At 35.1% G+C, this 18,244-nt stretch overlaps 1 protein-coding gene across 1 annotated transcript in view; it reads right to left on the minus strand.

Moving 5' to 3' along the window:
* The window catches only part of LOC145242557 (uncharacterized), a 34,516-nt gene extending 17,399 nt beyond the window's left edge, over positions 1-17,117 (minus strand). The window contains exon 1 of the mRNA XM_080105643.1: positions 16,857-17,117. The gene's annotated coding sequence lies outside the window, so the exon portion shown is untranslated. The remainder of the gene's footprint in view (positions 1-16,856) is intronic.
* Between the last annotated feature and the right edge of the window lie 1,127 nt (positions 17,118-18,244).

The raw sequence follows: 18,244 nt of genomic DNA on the forward strand, positions 1-18,244 counted from the left end.
ATCACTTTTACAATTGATTTTTCCCAGTACTCTAACCATTGCGCCACGGGTCCTTGTGGACGCTACCTGCGTGAAGTAAATAAAGGGTTCCGTTCAAAATTCCGTCCAAATTCCCGAATTCAACAGAAACATTCCCGAGTTCAACAAGATACACCTGAAGGAGGTCGGAGGTTACATCTACCGAAACGTTGTGAAAATCAGGATTCAGGTAGAGGGGAGACTTGGTTCTGTGCGAGCTATCAAATTTTATCTGAGAATTTAGCATCTTGTGGTGGAGGTAGCATTCAGGATCCAAATGACACTTCATACCCTGAGAGGATGACTCTCTCAATTCGCATAATGTTCTATTTATACCGTACTTCCTGGCAACATCTAAGAAACGATTAAGGTTTTCATCATGTTCCATCATATTACGGCCGCATATAGTGATGTTATCAACATACGCGAAAGTGTCGGCAACCTTCTCGCATTTTATTAGATTGTCTATCGATCATTGGAAACATGCTACATCATTTGTTACGCCCAATGGAATGCGGCAGAATTGATATAGATTTCCACAGGCTTCGAAAGCTGTGAATTTCTTCTCTTCTTCTTGTATTAATATTTGATGATACGCATTCTGCAAGTCCAGGGTAGTACAAATGGAATAGCGAGCAATTTTTTGAACTAGTTCATCAATTCTGGATAAAGGATAAGCATCAAGGTACGTGAACTGGTTGATGGTCTGGCTATAGTCAATGACAAGACGCTTCTTGTGTCAATCGTTAGTGGTTACTAGAAGCTGTGCTCTCCAGAAGAGGGTTCGATAACACCGTCTTTTAGAAGGTCATGAATTTCGGATTGTATTAACTGCTGATGGATCAATGAGTGTCTTCTGGATTTTGTAGCAATAGGCTTGCAACCAGGCGATAAATGTTCAAATAGTGCTGGAGAAACAAGACGGGACACCATCACGGTGCATATAGAGAAGGGATCTTTGTGACCCCCAAAGGGTATTTCTACCTTTGAGTGTAGTTTGAGAAAGTTGTGGCCAAGTAAGACGTCTGAGCAAAGAAAAGACTGAAAATTTGAAACACGGGTAGGTAAACCCTTTATATGCTAATGTCGCATAGCAGTGACCTAATGCACTGCTTGATAAGACTGTGGACGCCATTGATATCTTCCGGCATGAAGTTTGTGTCAGCCAGTTGTACTTATTGATGATGTTCAATGATATATAGCTTTCTGAGCTACCAGTATCCATCAGAGCCTCTAGAATTATTGCATTCACTGAAAGTTTATGTCTTTCAACAGACAATCAGGTGTGCAGCGGTTACAATGGATGCGATTGATGATTCACAAGCAGAAGACACCTTCTTAGGGGTGTGATTTGATCTAGTTGGAAATGTCCCCTATCAGGGGTGGGGCATTTAATTTGTGGATGTCATCAATTACAGCAGAAGAAACATCCTCCCTCTCCCCGCTACAGCTGAAACATTTTTGAGAGTACAAGAAACCTCACAAGTTACTGATAGTTCAGCAGTGGCACCACATAGTGTGAGGTTAATATAAAATTTGGCTTGTTTCTGGGCTGTTTCTAGAGAACAAGCTAACTCGGAAGTGTCTTTCAAATTGAGTGTCCTTTCTAAGAGTCGTTGTTGAATTGTATGAGAGTGAATACCTGTTATGAGGGCATCATGAACTGCTTGGTCGCAATGTTCTTCGGCTGTTACTGCCTCAAAGAAACAATCCGCAGTAAGCGAATCTAGCTTCAGCAAAAAGTCATCAATCATTTCATTAGGCTCCTGCCTAGAGGTTGCCAAAAGATGTCTAGAATGAGCACTGTTAGAGGGCATTATGAAAAGAGACTGGAGTTTAGTGATGGCTGATTCATATGAGTCACAATTTGCTATTAATTTGTGCACTGCATGGGAAATGTAATTGGGAAGAAAATCTAATTTACTAGTTGGTGGACAGTCGATTGACCGCAGGAAGTTGCTGTCCAATGGTCTGCAGAATCATTATCATTGAAACACTGTGGCTTCAGAAATTGGTCCATTTTGGGTTAGATTCTCGATGAATGAATTGTAATGATTTGGAACACGGAAGACGAATGATTACCAGTCAATAAGGCTTTATTCATCTAGAATGACAGGTATGCACGCTGAAGATTGAAAAATTGCTAAGATTTTACACAAGTAATAATGCCAATATAATAACGTGCTCGAAGAGAAACAAAGTCAACGTAGAAAGAAAGAAATGCGTAAAGCGAACGTAACTAATGGCTGACTGCGGCTGGCATGGGGTTGGAGAGGAAAAGTGTAAACTAAGCGAGATAGATGATGATGAGAGACTTTTAAGTGATGTTAAAAAAAGAAAAGGAAAAATGCAATAAAAACATTTGGTAAAAAAGAAAAAAATGCCGACCTGGATATTTATTTATTTTTATTCCTGTTTTGTTTGTTCGTTTGCAACGTAATGGCCACGTTACAGAATGCAAAACAGATTTTTGAACAGCACCTCTGATGTGGCAGCAGTATTCGATTTTAGAATGCATCTGACTGCTATATAGGTAGAGGATTGCATAAGGAGTCAGGTACTTTCTAGAGCAGTGGAATGATGCAATTATTTTTCTAGCAATTTTAGCAACAGAATGGATTATATGTTTTTTAATTTTAAGTTTTAACTTTTATTCGTCCCCCTCCCTCCAAGAAGGTATATTGCCACTGATGTGTAAGGGACTACTGAATGGTCAGTTGAGCAATAAGATGTTTGTTTACATTACATTTAAATTCCTGCATGTTGGTATGATCAAGGAAACAGTGTTCACACACAACAGACACAGTAACAGTAGTAGTAGAGAAACGATCCCTGTAAAATAATCAATGTTTAATGGTTGATATATTTAAATATGAATTTATATTTATAAGAAAGTCCAAATAGATCAGTTGATAGAACATTGATTGGAAATCTGAATGTCATGGTTTTAATTTCCGGTCATGACATCCACTTCAAAATTGTTGGGAATTTATTATTTACTATTAATGCGAGAAACCATGCGTATTGCCTCAGGATATCTGAAGTCAACTCCAACACAATGGCTACCAGTAGCAAGCTCAATCACACCACCCTACAAAAGGAGGGAAGAAGCAACCTAAAAATGGATTCAAAACGTCCAGGAGGACACCAGGTTCTTACCAATCCAACGAGGATGTACCAGATACCTCCAGACTCAAGTCATGAAAGCCCTTCTACAACTCAAAAATCAAAAATTTCAACCCAGTTGAAACATGGAAGGAGAAATAGAAATACAATACTCCCAAAGGAGGGGACATCATTGAAGACCTAACTTTGCGCCTCCCAGGTTTTGCTACAAATAGTAGGAAGCAGTGGCTAGCCACAAACCAGATCAGAACAAGACACTGCAGGACTGCAGTAAACAAATGCAGGTGGAGACAAATAGACTCCCCAATTTGCCCAAAGTGCAAGGAAAACCCCAGGACACAGACCACCTGACCCTACACTGTCCAGTCACCCGACTGGAAGGAGACTACGCGACAGCCCATCCATCTATTTCTCAGACTGACTAAAAAATAATGGTATAGAGGTCTAATCCATACGATACTACTACTACAACTACTGCAATATTTTCTATTTCTAAAAGTAGTGAAGATCTCTGATATTTCGAAATAAGGCAAATTCCACAAAGTATTTTTTACATGAAAAAAAAAAAGATGTAACTGACAAAAAGATACAATCTCTATTTATATAAGACTAGCGGAGGTACCCGGCATTGCCCGGGTGTTTGTAGGTGTAAAAGAAAAAAAAAAGTGTTTCGAACCCGTGATGAACCCGAAGGTGAATAACAAAGTGAAAGAAAATGTGAACTTTTATCGCAACGCTACGAAGCCGTAGGAAGTGAAAAGCGTTTAAATTTAGTGACGTCAATGAAGAAGTTGACTTGCAGAAACGAACGTTGGCTGGAGGCTAGTTCAGCTTTCCACCGTTTCATTTATTTGTTTCCCCCATGATGTTTGGGAAAACCAACTCCCCACAAAAAGGGAGTATCCAAATGAATAGCAATCGTCTGATATCGTTTTCCCCACATTGATCAAAGCTAATTGCTTTCTGGACGTCTTGGCACGAAAGGCCGAGAAGCTGCCTTCGCTTTCAATTCAGTTTCACTTTTATATGAAAAAGCCAAACAAACACCCAAGAGGAAGGAATAGTGCAAATTTTATAAAAGTCGATCAAAATAAATCTAGAGATGATGTTCCTTCGCAAATCGTAGATATTATAATCTAGGGAGTATATAAAAAGTTCTAAAAAATAGTAACCCCCACCCCAACCCGGCCATAAAACCTTTGCTGGACATATAAAAACGTGTACGGCCGTTTTGTCTTATATATATATAGAGATAATACAACACATTATTTCCCCCTTGCGAGGAGGTTACACACAAGATCAGGTGTGGTTGCAGTGCACTAGGATAAGCACACTCTAGCCTACAAAAAATACCTGACTGTTGGCATTTCTTGATAGAGGTGCCTCAAGCAATTGACAATAAACCAACCTGAAAGAAAAGGTAAAGCTTACATCCTAGGACTAAACAAAACAGCAGTCCAACAACAAAGTCACTGTCAGATTGATTTGGTCACATTGAAAATATGAATAAAAGCTCTTGGGTTACATTGAAGTAGAACAGTTGAGGTAGCAGGGTTAATTGGTAGGGAGAAAATCAAGGAAAACATGGGTGGAAATGATAAGGATGGATTTGAATGAAAGTGTGCTTTTTATGCTAGGTTGGGGCGGGGGATCACTGCTTATCAAGACCCAAAGTCTACCCAAGGATAAGGGTCTATAAGGGTTAGGTAGCTGGTGAGATAACACCATGATTATCGCTAATGGTGGAACTTGGGTAGTGCTTGTTTATTTAAGAGTACGGCTCAACAGGAACTTGTTTATATTAGACTTGAAAACAGCTATGTTATAGTCAGCTAGAAAACAGCCCCATGGTATTGTGGAATTAATAAAGACCTGGCCAGAGATAGTTTAGTTTGAAAGCCAATTTTCTAAAAGCCACCATGCCAATCTGTATATAACGAGTTAGCTAAATAAATTAAATTTATTGAATCAACAAAAATTGGGAAAAAGTTGAATCCATTATTTTAGATTCAAACATCTTTTCAGAGATTTTTTTATACTAAAATCATTTTGACAATTAGTATTTTAAGATAAGGTGAACTGGGGGCAGGGCAGTGGTGGTATTTACTCCCCCTTCCACAGCAGGAAGATGTGACACAAGGTTGAAATGTGGGGAGAGTTAAGCCCCTGTAAAGAACCATTTCGGCCCTTTAAAATCTGGATGGGCAGCCCTGTTAGCATTCTCCAGTCGGGCTCCTTGACAATAAACTTACTCTATCTCCAAAGGGGGAAGGCAAGGCTTGAGATGGTGGACCTCATAGGATTACCCAGCTGTTACAATGGATGCGATTGATGATTCACAAGCAGAAGTCACCTTTTTAGGGGAATGATTTGATTGACAGATTAGTTGGAAATCTCCCCTCTTGCCGCAGCTTCTACAGACCATATCAGGGGCGGGGCATTTAATTCGTGGATGTCATCAATTACCGCAGAAGAAACACCCCCCCCCCTGCTGCAGCTGAAACATTTTTGGAAGTACAAGAAACCTTTTTAATAAATCTCCCCTCTTGCCGCAGCTTCTACAGACCATATCAGGGGCGGGGCATTTAATTTGTGGATGTCATCAATTACCGCAGAAGAACCCCCCCCCCCTGCTGCAGCTGAAACATTTTTGGAAGTACAAGAAACCTTTTTAATAAATCGCTTTACAATAGTCCCTGATGGTTCGACAGTGGCACCACATAGTGTGAAATTGATTTAAGATTTCTACGCTGTTTCTAGAGAATGAACTAATCAAAATGGTTCAGTTTCTGTCAGGCTGATTGTCGAGAACGGATACTTGACCAGCATGTCCGTGATTATCACTGGATGCCAAATGAATAGCGTGTGACGATGGCTAAGTGGTTAACAACATGGACTGAAAACCTGAGTGTCACGTTCAAATCCAGTTTGTTTCACAGATACGTTCTTCTTCAAACCCGCAGTTGACCTTGTGTCTAACAACCGGGCAAAGAGATAAAAATAAGATAAGGTGGACTATAATCGCTAGAAGAAAATCTAATTTGTTCGATAAACTATTTTTCTAATCTATTTTGTCTTTAATTTTCTTGAGAGAGTAGGAGTCATTTTTATAAAAGGATCGACCCTTCCCTATCCATCGTCTTTTGTAAACATTTGATACTGTTGTTTGCTAAAATAATCCGTGTATATGAATTCCACGATTCTGAGCTGATTTTTAAATTTCGACCACCATCACCATCTTCTTTGGTTTAATGTCCATTTCAACATGTTGACATATGTGTTGCATTGCAACAAAGCTGCTGACGCTGAGAGCAGCAGCAGCAGCCGCATTAAGATATGCAAATGACCAAGTTGACTGGGTAAAGTAAGATCAAAGCCAAGAGAAAAGGACATATGACTGGAAGCAGGGTGTTTGGAGAAGTGGTGTGCGAGATGTGATGAGAGAAGCCCGTGTTCAAGACATGTGGGTGACGTCATGGCGGGTACGAAAAGTCACACGCGGCCAGAAAAGGAAAACTGTTTAAATATTTAGAAAAAAAGTGTTATTGGAAATACCAGATATAAAGGCTTTTTGTTAAAAAAGAAAGTGAGTCAAGTTTTTTCCTTTCTTCTGTTTCTTTGCGATGGAGTCTACAATGTGTTGGGTCCATTAAAATGTAACAACACCGTTAAAAGAAGGTTTACAATGTGACAGTGTATAGCTTTAAGAAATTGAATTCCAAACTAACCCATATCCGACCAGGTCTGTCTTTACGCCTCTTTCTCTCAAATCTGTTTTATCACTTTCTCCCATGTTTTCTTTGGCTTTCCCTTATGAACTGGACCTGCTATCTCAACTGTTCTACATCTACTGATCCAAAAACTCTCATTCATTCTGTCAACATGGCCATGCTATGGAAACACCCCCAAAAGTCAGGTAAAACACTCTTTAGATTTGGTACACAATTGCTTAGAGATGGTGGCTCAACAAAAACACTTATCACCATTACTTGGAGACAATGTCGGGCAATTAAACTTGAAGATTCACGGTTGGCATCAGGAAAGAGCATCTAGCCCATAAAAAACCTCATCTATATATCTATAAAAGTAAGAATGTGTACGTGTGTGTATGTGTGTGTATATGTATGTGTGAGGACACTTCTCAACCTACATACTCAACGAATCTTTTATCTACAGACTTGAAATTTGGTATATAGGGTACTCAGACATGTGGGAAACTTTTTAATTGGTTTTCATCTGGAAAAAAAGGCTGTTAAGGGGTCAAAATTGAAAAATTTGTAAATGGGGGATCATTGGATTTTCATCTGTTTGTCAACTGTTTCACGACTGTGCACGCACGCTCGTGAAATATGACAGTTTATGTTAAGTATAAGTAGTTTCAAAACACTTTCTGAAGATCGTTTCAAGCTGGTCTAATGGTTATTGTACTTGACTCACTGTCTTTAGGTTTTGGTTTCGATCTCAGCTTGAGTATTTTTTTTTATATACTTACAAGAAGTGAACTGTTTAGAAAAAACATAATACTCACATGCACATGTCTCAGTTTCTATATAGATTAAAATATAATATTTATGCATATTTTATGACCAGGCAACGCCGGGTAGCCTGCTAGTTTTAAATAAAAAAAAAAATGGCTTCCAAAGAAATTCAACCATTTATTTATTTTATGCTTTGTTATTCCTTTTTGTTACATTTTACTTAGGTCGAACTTTTCAAAAAATCAAAGGACCCCCTTCCTGGGGCTAACACTTAAATTTCTCTATGAGATACATAGATATTTGAATATTCCATTAAAGTTCTCCTTTATATCTCAAACACTGATTTGGTAAAGAAGTTGAGAATATTGATTCTCCTCTCACTTATTGATTAGTTAACTGTGTTATAGTTTATCTTTCTTGTGGTCTCTTGATCTTACCGGATTCCAGGACAAGAATTCATCTAGTCTGTTGGAGTATTCAGCTTTGTGCTATTACTCGAAGTCACATCACTTGGAGAAAGTGCACCATCTATATATATAAATCTCAACTGTCTGTTTAAATGTGTGTATGTATGTATGTATGTATGTATGTATGTATGTATGCCTAAAACTTTCGACAGATGCGACGGATTTTCACGAAATTGGTATCGTTTTGAAGCTCAGCCCTTTGGATGACAAACATCGAAAAATTGGCTAAAAACATTATTTCCTTCACTCTCAACTGAGCACTTTTCAACAGGGAGGGGTCGCTTTTTTCGCCGATATTTTCGAAAGTCATCCCCTCTTTTCGATTGACTAGCCTTAATTTAAACCTTTGTTACTTCCGGTTCGGCGATGGACACAACAGCAAAGACGTCATGTTTTTTTTTTCACGTTCTTTTCCTCCTTCGCGGTACGAGTTCGAGCCTACCTGCCTACTACCACTTTTTTTTTTTTTTTTTTTTTTGCTCAACACACACCTGAAAACACCTGGGCATCCAGGCTAGTTCCTCAAAAAAGCGAGTGTAGAGTAGCCATGCCGAGGTGATCTTATTTATTCATAGCATATCTTTATTTTAGTTTCTTGGTTTTACTGGATTCCAGGACAAGAATTCATCTAGTCTGGTGGAGTATCCAGCTTGTTGTTACTAAAGACAATATTACTTAGAGAAAGTGCATCGATCCTTGTATAAGCTAGTGTAGGGCAGCTATACCAAAGGGATTTTATTTGGGTTTCGAATACTTCATGTTATTTTGAATATTTAGTCAGGGTTTACTTGTACGGAAAAATATCCTAATGTCAGATTATTCTAACAAACATTTGTACAGGGAGACTTAAGACACTTGAGGATAGTGTCTAGTAGGCATTCAAGTTATCAACAGAATGTGCACTGACATCAACATTCTTATGACAGTTTTATAAGCCTTACTACTTCCGTGCCGACTCATGACAAATTGGAAGTAGATGCTTTTGTTATTGAAACCATCACTAGAAGATTGTCCTTACAGGACTGATGGACACTTTCTCCCCTGTTTTTCTTTAATCAGTTTTTCCTTCTCTTTGATAGATTGCCTTAATCACAACTGAGGAGCTCTATCTCCCCCTTGTATGGTCATCCTCTGAAATATCAGACAGAGGCTAGCAGGCTCTACACTGTATCCAAAGGTGATCTTATGGGCAGATACTTTTTAAATTGATATGTTATCACATAGGTCGCACACATGCACACAAACATTACTCAATTACACATCGATTATCTGCCCTTGTCGTGATTTCTAATTTGTCTGACAGGGGGCGTTCTCTACTTCCTGTTTCATTTTCTTTACCCAACTTCTATTCTCTATGTCTCTCTCTCCCTTTTCATTGGAATCATCCATGTGAGGCATGCCCATTATGTACACGTCTCGACAGGGCGTTTTTCTTTTCAAGGTAAGAAAAAATACACATATATACCTTAACAAAGTCTTGCATACACAATGAACATTCAACGTATACTTTAATGAACCCTTGTGATCACATAGATCATAGATGCACAATGAATACGTGCAACGAACATTTTCAACTTCATGCCTGCTTGTTCGTATACCTATACAATACCCACGCATGTATACACAACTCACTCTGTATTATTCATAATTTCTCTGTGTAAATAAATATTTCTTGTATATATGTAAATATGTAACTCTGTTTCAACGTCCTCTCTTTTAACGTGTTTCCTTTTGACGTCTCTCATTTAAATGTGTTTCTCTTAACGTTGTCGTTCTCTTTTATTCGGAGTCATATGGCCACATAAAAATTGACATAAAAGTTCAATTTTCCACACGTTGATAAAAAGTTAATGCAAACATTTACTTTGTTATTGTCTTATTCTAACTAACCTGTTTTACCTGCCAAATTTTAAAAACATTGCAGAATAATAATATGCTATTTGAGAGCGCTTCAGCTTACCATTCACAGTTAACATAAATCGGAACAAATACATTGAAGACATTGCCAAGGCTGCTGCAAAGAAGGTAGGCACTCTCTACCATGCTAGAAAACTACTCATACCTAGCAGTATCCTGTATTTCTACAAAGCTACCATTCATGCATGGAGTGTTGTTGCCACATCTGGACTAGTGTATCTACCCCTCATAGACAGGGTCCAAAAAAAAAAAGATTTTCTAACCTAAAAGGCTGCGCACTATCAACCAAGCCCTAATCCTTGTTCCATCGCTGTAATGTTGCATCCCTGTGTCAAATATTTTAATGGAATGTGCTATGATTGACTCCCCTCGACATACATACTCCCGACTAACCCGACAAGCATCAAAACCCTAACCCCTACACTATAGAGGTCCCTAGATGCTGGAAAGCTTTCTACTTTAATAGTTTCTTCCATCAGACCGCTAGACTTTGGAATTCCCTCTCTGTTTCCTGCTTTTCTGACATGCACAAGTTTAAAAGTAATGTGAACAGACATCTTGCTTCTCGACTTCCCACAATCCCTTGTTAGACATACTTCCAAATAGTGGCCCCTTATGTCCAAGTGGCAATACGCGTTTTTTGGGGTGAAAAAGAGTAATAAAAAAAAATATTCCTGCCTCTTCTTTGATTGTCTATGAGCGATTCTCTACTCACATCAATATTTTCTTTGGTATTTTTATCAAATCTCTCTCGCCTTCAAACCAGTTAAGTCCAACCGGAACAAATCTTTGACAGAGACATTTTCATAGCAATTATTGTTTCAAAGCCCACGTATATCAGAATGTACAGCATTACAACATTGTGAGTCGCCCAGCCGCACACATGCGATAAAGGAACTATGTTGCGCTCCATATGCTGTGATACAACAAACAGACTGGAATATTCCAGAACACCTCTCTATAAGGTTTTAACCGCCAAAATTCAAACAATCCAGGATACAGTTCTACAAGTAAACATCACGTATGTCTTCAGCACATATGCTGGACTTCGTCTATTCAGACGTAAAACAGCTTCGCTGAGAATGCTGCAAAATCTGTACCTTAATTCTCATCATGGAAAGTTACCACAGTGAATGAGAATTATTCCTTCTTTTTAACAATGCTATTTTGAACTACTGTTTTCTTATGTGATGAACGCACCCATTCCGCTTACATGGTTTAATGACTATTTTCTTTCCCTCAGAAAATAACCACATGTGACATTCCATCCATAAAAATCAGTAATCTTAAACCTCATGCCTTTTTCACGCGACACTCATTTAACTAAGCCTGCTTAATGAACACTCGTTGCAAAAAAACCTTAACGATGGAATGATTTGAATTAATGTTTCTTAAACACATAAATAAATGTTATTTCATTTCAATACAGCGAACTCGAGTTCTTTGTCAAGTGTTGTTGTTTTTCCGAAGTTATTCACATTTTTTTATTTTATATATATGAGGATGTTTTTGTGGAAGCTTCTTGCAAATCGGAGATTATGTTAGATTTATCTTTAACGGTCCCATGGATACTCTACTACTTTTAACTTCTAGAGATTCCTACACCTGCAACCTCAGTCTTAAAAATTGATAGATCTCAATTCTGAATTGATGAACACTGACTCACATCCTTACAAGTTAGTGACTTCATATAGTCCTACAAAACCAAGCGACCTATTCGCAACGTTTTTCGGTGCTACAATCGATCTAAAGGTACTTGAAGAAAAAAAAAAAAAAACATTATGCGGGCAGCCGCCATGTTTTTTGGTGCGTTTCACTAAACTATTGCCAAGTGGCGATTTTCGGTCAAAGAACAGGGGGGGACGATAACTCATACTTTTTGGAAATTTCATTTAAATTATTAATTTGTTGTTGACCATTCAATATTGCTTGATTCGAAAAATGTCTCATTTAAATCATTTATTTGTTAAAAAAAAAATAAACAAAAACAAAAAAAAACAATTTTACTTTATAAAAATCCAATGTTGCTTTAATTACAAAATTCTTTTATTAAAATTATATTTTCTTGCGCAGACTTTTAAATAAATGTTTTTACAACAATAAATGTTTTGGCTTTCTAATATTTTTCTGTTCGGAAAATTCTTGTTTGTTACTTATTTGCTATGTTAGTTGATCAAGAAGAAATTGGAGTTATCATCCTCCCTAACAATGGCGGCCGCCCAAATACTGCAGAAGTGCCGAAAAATCTGTATGATGTACACATCGGTAGGTGTATCAGAAATTTGGAGGAATTTTTGACACCCCTAACAGAAAACTGTGAATAAAATATAAAAAACTCGTAATTTCTCTTTTTAAAGTGGGTTGTTTATTTTCTGTATAGAAATATATTTCCAAAATAAACTATTAAAGTTGTTTAAAAAATAATAAAAATATTATTTTTTATTTTTTAAAAAACAGTGTTTACAAAATGTTTACAAAAGGCCGGCGTGCCTTCATGCAGCCATTATTTTACGTAATAAAATCAATAGAATTTTACGAGTTAAATATTTTTCAATTTTTAAACTTTAAAAATCTATCAAAATTTTTCTATTGGTTCAATTTTTACGATATTTTCAGGGTCAATGTGAAATTTTATGCTCTTTCCAATAAACCAAACGTTTTTTTTCAAATTCTCCCCCCATTTTGAAATATCTATTAAAATTTTAATAATTAATTTATGTACCAAAGTTTTATATATCACAAATTGAAGTTAAAGATCAATAAAGGAAATATTCTAATTTAAAACAAAAAAAAAAGAATAGTTTTTTTTAAATTTACCTGTAAAGTCCAAAGTGTAAAACCATTTTTTTTAAAAACCACGTTGATTTTTTTTTTTTTAATGAAAGCTCATGTTATGCTTACATCGTCAAGTAAATATCAGACGCTGACAGCAAATTTTTCTATTTCATTGAATGTTTTCTTTTTTCAGATATTAAAAAAAAAAAAAATTAGTCGATAAAGAAACATTAAAATATATCAATTAAAAACTTGTGTATTTCATTAAAAGAATTAAAAAAAAAAATCGATGAAGCGGATTTTTTGTTCTAGGGGAAAAACTTATAAGTGAATATGCGTTTACTTTTAACTACGGAGGATGAAAAATACTAATTTTGGTTAACACACACAATAAAAAAGAGACATCATTTATGTCCCTTGGACGAATCCATATTTCATAAATTTCATATTAACAGCAGCAACTCTTTAAAGCTTCGCACAAAACACGTTACGAAAATTCGATTTTCTAGGACCCTCGCTTTAAAAAAAATCCTTTTATTTAAAAAATACATGGAATTTAAAATATAAATATGGATAAATTCTTAACAATGAAGAATGGAACTACCCATTTAATAGTATTTTTTTTAGGTAAGTGATTTTTTGGCATTTATATATATATACATATATTTATAAGCAAGTCAAAATATGTTGATTTTCTTTATATTTTTTTTTTAAAAAACAAATATTGCATAATTTGCTATTAAACCTGTTATTTTTTTTAAATTTAATCTTTGCTCCTTTAATTGAAAAAAATTTAGGGGTTGAATTACATTTTTCAAGTAGTTATAAGCTTCGAAAAATAGTAAGTTGAATTATTAAAGTTCTGATCATCATTTTTAATGGTCACTTTCTGATACACCTAACACATCGCCGACGAAACGAAAATATCACATTCCAAAAATCACGTAAATTGATAAAGTAGTTTCATTTTTAAATAAGAAAAGCACTTTTAAGCGATTAATGGGACTTCGTGGGCATTACAAAACATAAATCTAGTAAATATGAATTATTGTTGAGTTATCTTTTTTTGTTTCCTGATATGTTTTTCAAAATGGCAGGCGAAATGGTCAATGGTCACTCCTCGCGGATACTCATAAAATTTGATTTTCTTATAAATAAAACTACTTGATCGATTTACGTGATTGTCGGAATGTATTTTCGTTTCGTCATAGCCACGTACAAATTTTTCTCTATTTTTTTGCATTTTAATTCTAGACAAGCCCCCCCCCCACGTAAAAAACAAAACAAAAAAAAAAACACCGGGAGTTATTATTCTATACAACTCCCTTTTATTTTTAAAGTTTAAAAGATTTTACAAGTAGAACTTGTACCAAGAGAAAAATGCGCCCGTTAAATTGAATAGCCCCCCCCCCCCCGCCGCCACCTCAATCGGTAACATGGGTTTCAGTTTCAGTTGAAAGGCGGACTTGAATACCGCTTGCCCGGTGGACGCCACCTCCTCCTGCCACCTTGTCTTCATGCTCCATCTTATCAGCCAAAACCTGGCGAGTGTCAGAAAGTTCCTAAGAATTGCACTGCAGTAATGTGCGATTGTGCGAGTACAAGGTCTGTTCAGGGAGTGGGAATCTTAAATAGACTGCCCTGACTCTCATTGTATGATTCAAACGTTGCGGGCGATTCAAACGTTCCTGAATTGTTATGTGATAATAATGAGGAAATAAGTGGTTTAAGTAAAAGAAAAAAAAATTGTTATCTTTACGATTACTGTTTCCACTTCACTTCCGGCCCCCCCCCCCATCGTTTTTAAATTGATTTTTTTACAGTATCTTTGTTAAGTGAAAGTGTAGAATAAGTAAAGGAAGCCAGTATGTGTTAATAGGGGCTTTTAACGTTATTATTAAAATAATAATAATAAAAAAAAAAAAAAAAAAAGAATCTGGGGAAAGGGCAACCGGAAATGAAGTGGAAACAGTAACTGTAAAGATAACCAAATAAATAAAGACAGACGATTTCTTTTCTAAAAAGCGGGAAATATTTAATGTCTTTCTATATCGATAATTTTAATTTGTTTGGCATTTAAAGTTTTATACATTCTAAAAATGTACTTGAGAAAAATAAAAGGAGTATTACGTAAAAAATGTTATTTGCATGAAATGTTTCAGTTTAAAAAAATAATAATAAATAAAGTAATAAAAATTGCTTTTGTTTTCTATTAGATTTTTTGCAAATTACATAAATTTTGGTAAAATAACTCCAATGTGATAATTAAACATTTAAACAAAATTAAAATTGTTATTATGGTTATCTTTACGATTACCGTTTCCATTTCACTTTCGGTGTTAAGAAGGTTTTGTTGTTGTTTTTAAATAATAACTATTATTTAGAAAATCTCTTTATTTTGGTAAATTTTTATGACGTGCCCCATCGTATTATAAAAACCACAACCTCCCCATATGAAGAACGGCTTTCGGAATAAACACCTCCAACCTCGAAAGCCATTCCTAGCATGGGGAAGTTGGTGGGATGTTTATACCGAAAGCTGTTCTTAACATGAAGTGGTTGGAGGTGTTTATACTATGCTGGGCGCTGGGGCAGTTGTAAAAAAATACCATTATTTTTAACTAAGAATTTAATAAATAAAAGATACCATAAAAAATCAATTAAAAACGAACGACAAACCGGAAGTGAAGTGGAAACAGTAATCGTAAAGATAACCGTTATTTTCACTTAAAAATTAAACTTAAAATGTATTTTAACATAAAAGAGTTTATTCATTTAAACAAAATAAAATTGGCTTTTCTTTTTAAACTTAACTTTAATTAACACTAAGAAAATTATCAAACATTTTGTGTTTCGATTTCCATTAAAAATGAGAAAAAAATATAATCCAGGAACGACATTGTACTTTTGAAGAAAACTGTCATTTTGTGCACGCAGCAAAGGGCGAAATATTTTAGCATGCGCGACAAAATTCCATTAAAGACGCGCGCTCACGCGATCCGATGTCTTTTTCTTTTTTTGCACTGGTGACCTATGGTTGGTTTTCTAAGTTCAAATGCCTCTAGTCATAGATGGTATTTTTTCGCGAAAATAGAAAAAAAGAAAACATTTTGGGGTAGATGGGAAGAGGTGTCTCAGGTGTGAATAATAAAAATTAAATTTCCCCCACCCCAACCAGCAGATGCCTGTGTTAGTATAATGTGTGTGTATGTGTGTAAATAAAATCATCCCCATCCTATAAATATGCTTGTCAGTGTGTGTGTATATATATATATATATATATATATATATATATATATATATATATATATATATATATATATATACGTGTGTGTGTGTGTGTGTGTGTGATTTAGAAATTGCACATAACATTTTAAAAGATATTACTTTAAAATCATTTTTCTTTAAATAACCATAATTGGGGTTTCGTTAATGTTAAAAAAAAATATTGTAAAAAAATAAAAATAAAATAAAATAAATAAAAAATGGAAAAAAAGAATTAAAAAATAAAATTTTAAACTGCCAATTCAATTTCAAGATATTTTGTCTAAAAAAAAGTCTACCCTTAAAAAACTGAGGTGGCATTCTCAAAGTCTATATTCAGAGTACTTATGTATATGCCTTGATTTTGTTTCATAATATTTATTATTTTATTATCTGGTAAAAGTGCTTATTTTTTATTTTATTATTATTATTATTATTATTTATTTATTGCTGTAATTTGATGACTGTCAAATAAATATAGCCACCGTCACTGCTGCTACTACTCCAACTGCTGAGGTTAAATAAGTGTGTATGCCTATACCTATCTATGTAAGTATGCAGATATCTCTGTATACGTATGAATAGTAAGTATGTATATATTAATAATATCCGTTTTCGGGACGGGGGGGAATCTATAATAAACACGCCGACAAGAGTTTGGCTTGTCTCGCGGTTTCTTTCACAGATAGACTTTTTTCTCTCTTTTTTTTTGCTCAATCATTTTGAAATAAGGAAATTAGGTAAGAAATTTACATGAAAAGTAAATCAGAGTTTTAAAATTAATTATGATATATGAAACTTAGATACAGACCTGGACCACGTGTTTTTTTTTTTTTTTAATATAGGAGAAGGCACCTGACTTAATTTTGGGAGAGATTTCGCCCGTCCTTTTAGGCCTTCGCTTGCAAAATTACGTACCATGAAGCTATATCTGGTAAAAGAAAGTAAGTTAAAAAAACCAAAAAACAAAACAAAAAACATCAGTTTTACGCTGAGCAAGGGAGATAATGTGACACACAGACAGACACATTTGGTTGTTTTATTTTCCGAGTTTTTTTACAAGAAGTTTGAGTGAGTCAGTTGCCCAAATGGGCGTCAAGATAGAAAACCAAGGGAAGTAACTCATGGATTACTAAAAGCACGGCCCGCCCCGTTTGGACACGCGCAGAACACATTCCGCTAGAATGTCATAGCTTAATTCATAAATTAAATTTAAAGTATATTAAAGATAATAATTGCATAAATTGTTTTAATTACACAGATTATTTTAAACCAATAAGCCAGTATAAGTAAATTAATTGAAAGCAATAACAATACAGTAACGCGAATTGAACTTATCGTGCACTCGTGCAGTAACGCATTTTGCCATTTAATTTTAATTAAAAAAAATCAATACATTTATAAATGATTAAAAGACATTATCCAAATATTTATCATTCTTACTTATTTTAATAATTAAAAAAAGCAACAGTCACAACACGAAGCAAAAAAAGAAAACCCCTGAATTTACTCAAAATTCTAGTCACACGAAAGTCGGCCTATTTTAAACGGGGAACATTTTATCTCTTCACCGGTTTTATTGTTCTCATCGCAAAAAATATGTTTTTTTAGATTCGTTTTCTGCGGGGGCGAATAGTTTTTTGAGATTTTTTTGCGAACTTTTCATAATATGACTCAGTTGTATTTTATTTTAACTTTATATTTTTGTGGGAGAATTTTAATAATGTTTTGGTTAGCTGAAGCAAGATTTTCTTTTTCGTAACTTATTTTTTAGCATTTTTTTCGACCGGAAGATCATTTACTGCGGGATGACGTGGACTCTTGCTAACGAGAAACGCAATTCTGAATACTAATGGAACCTCTGCCTTGGAAACTCTCTAGGAAAAAAAAAGTGCGAAAAAATAAAATTGCCAGTGGAAATTTACCTTGTGAAAATCCACATAGACTATGTCAGTCTGTGTCAAAAGGAGGGGGGGGTGAAAAATCCTTAAACCAAAAACACAATTTGACATCAAATATTCAAAGCAAAATATTTTTTTTGTTTTTTAAATTTGTCTATTTTCATAAATCATATCTGAATAAATTTTAATATTTTTGTGTAATTAAAAAAATTATTTAAAAGTGTATTTTTTTTTTCACTTGAAAATGTAAAATTAATTTAACAATTTAAAACAAAACAATCAAATATTAATTATTTAC

The sequence above is a fragment of the Euprymna scolopes genome, chromosome 21 (genome assembly GCF_053919585.1).
Source record: "Euprymna scolopes isolate OS-2025 chromosome 21, ASM5391958v1, whole genome shotgun sequence".
NCBI classification, from domain to species: domain Eukaryota; kingdom Metazoa; phylum Mollusca; class Cephalopoda; order Sepiida; family Sepiolidae; genus Euprymna; species Euprymna scolopes.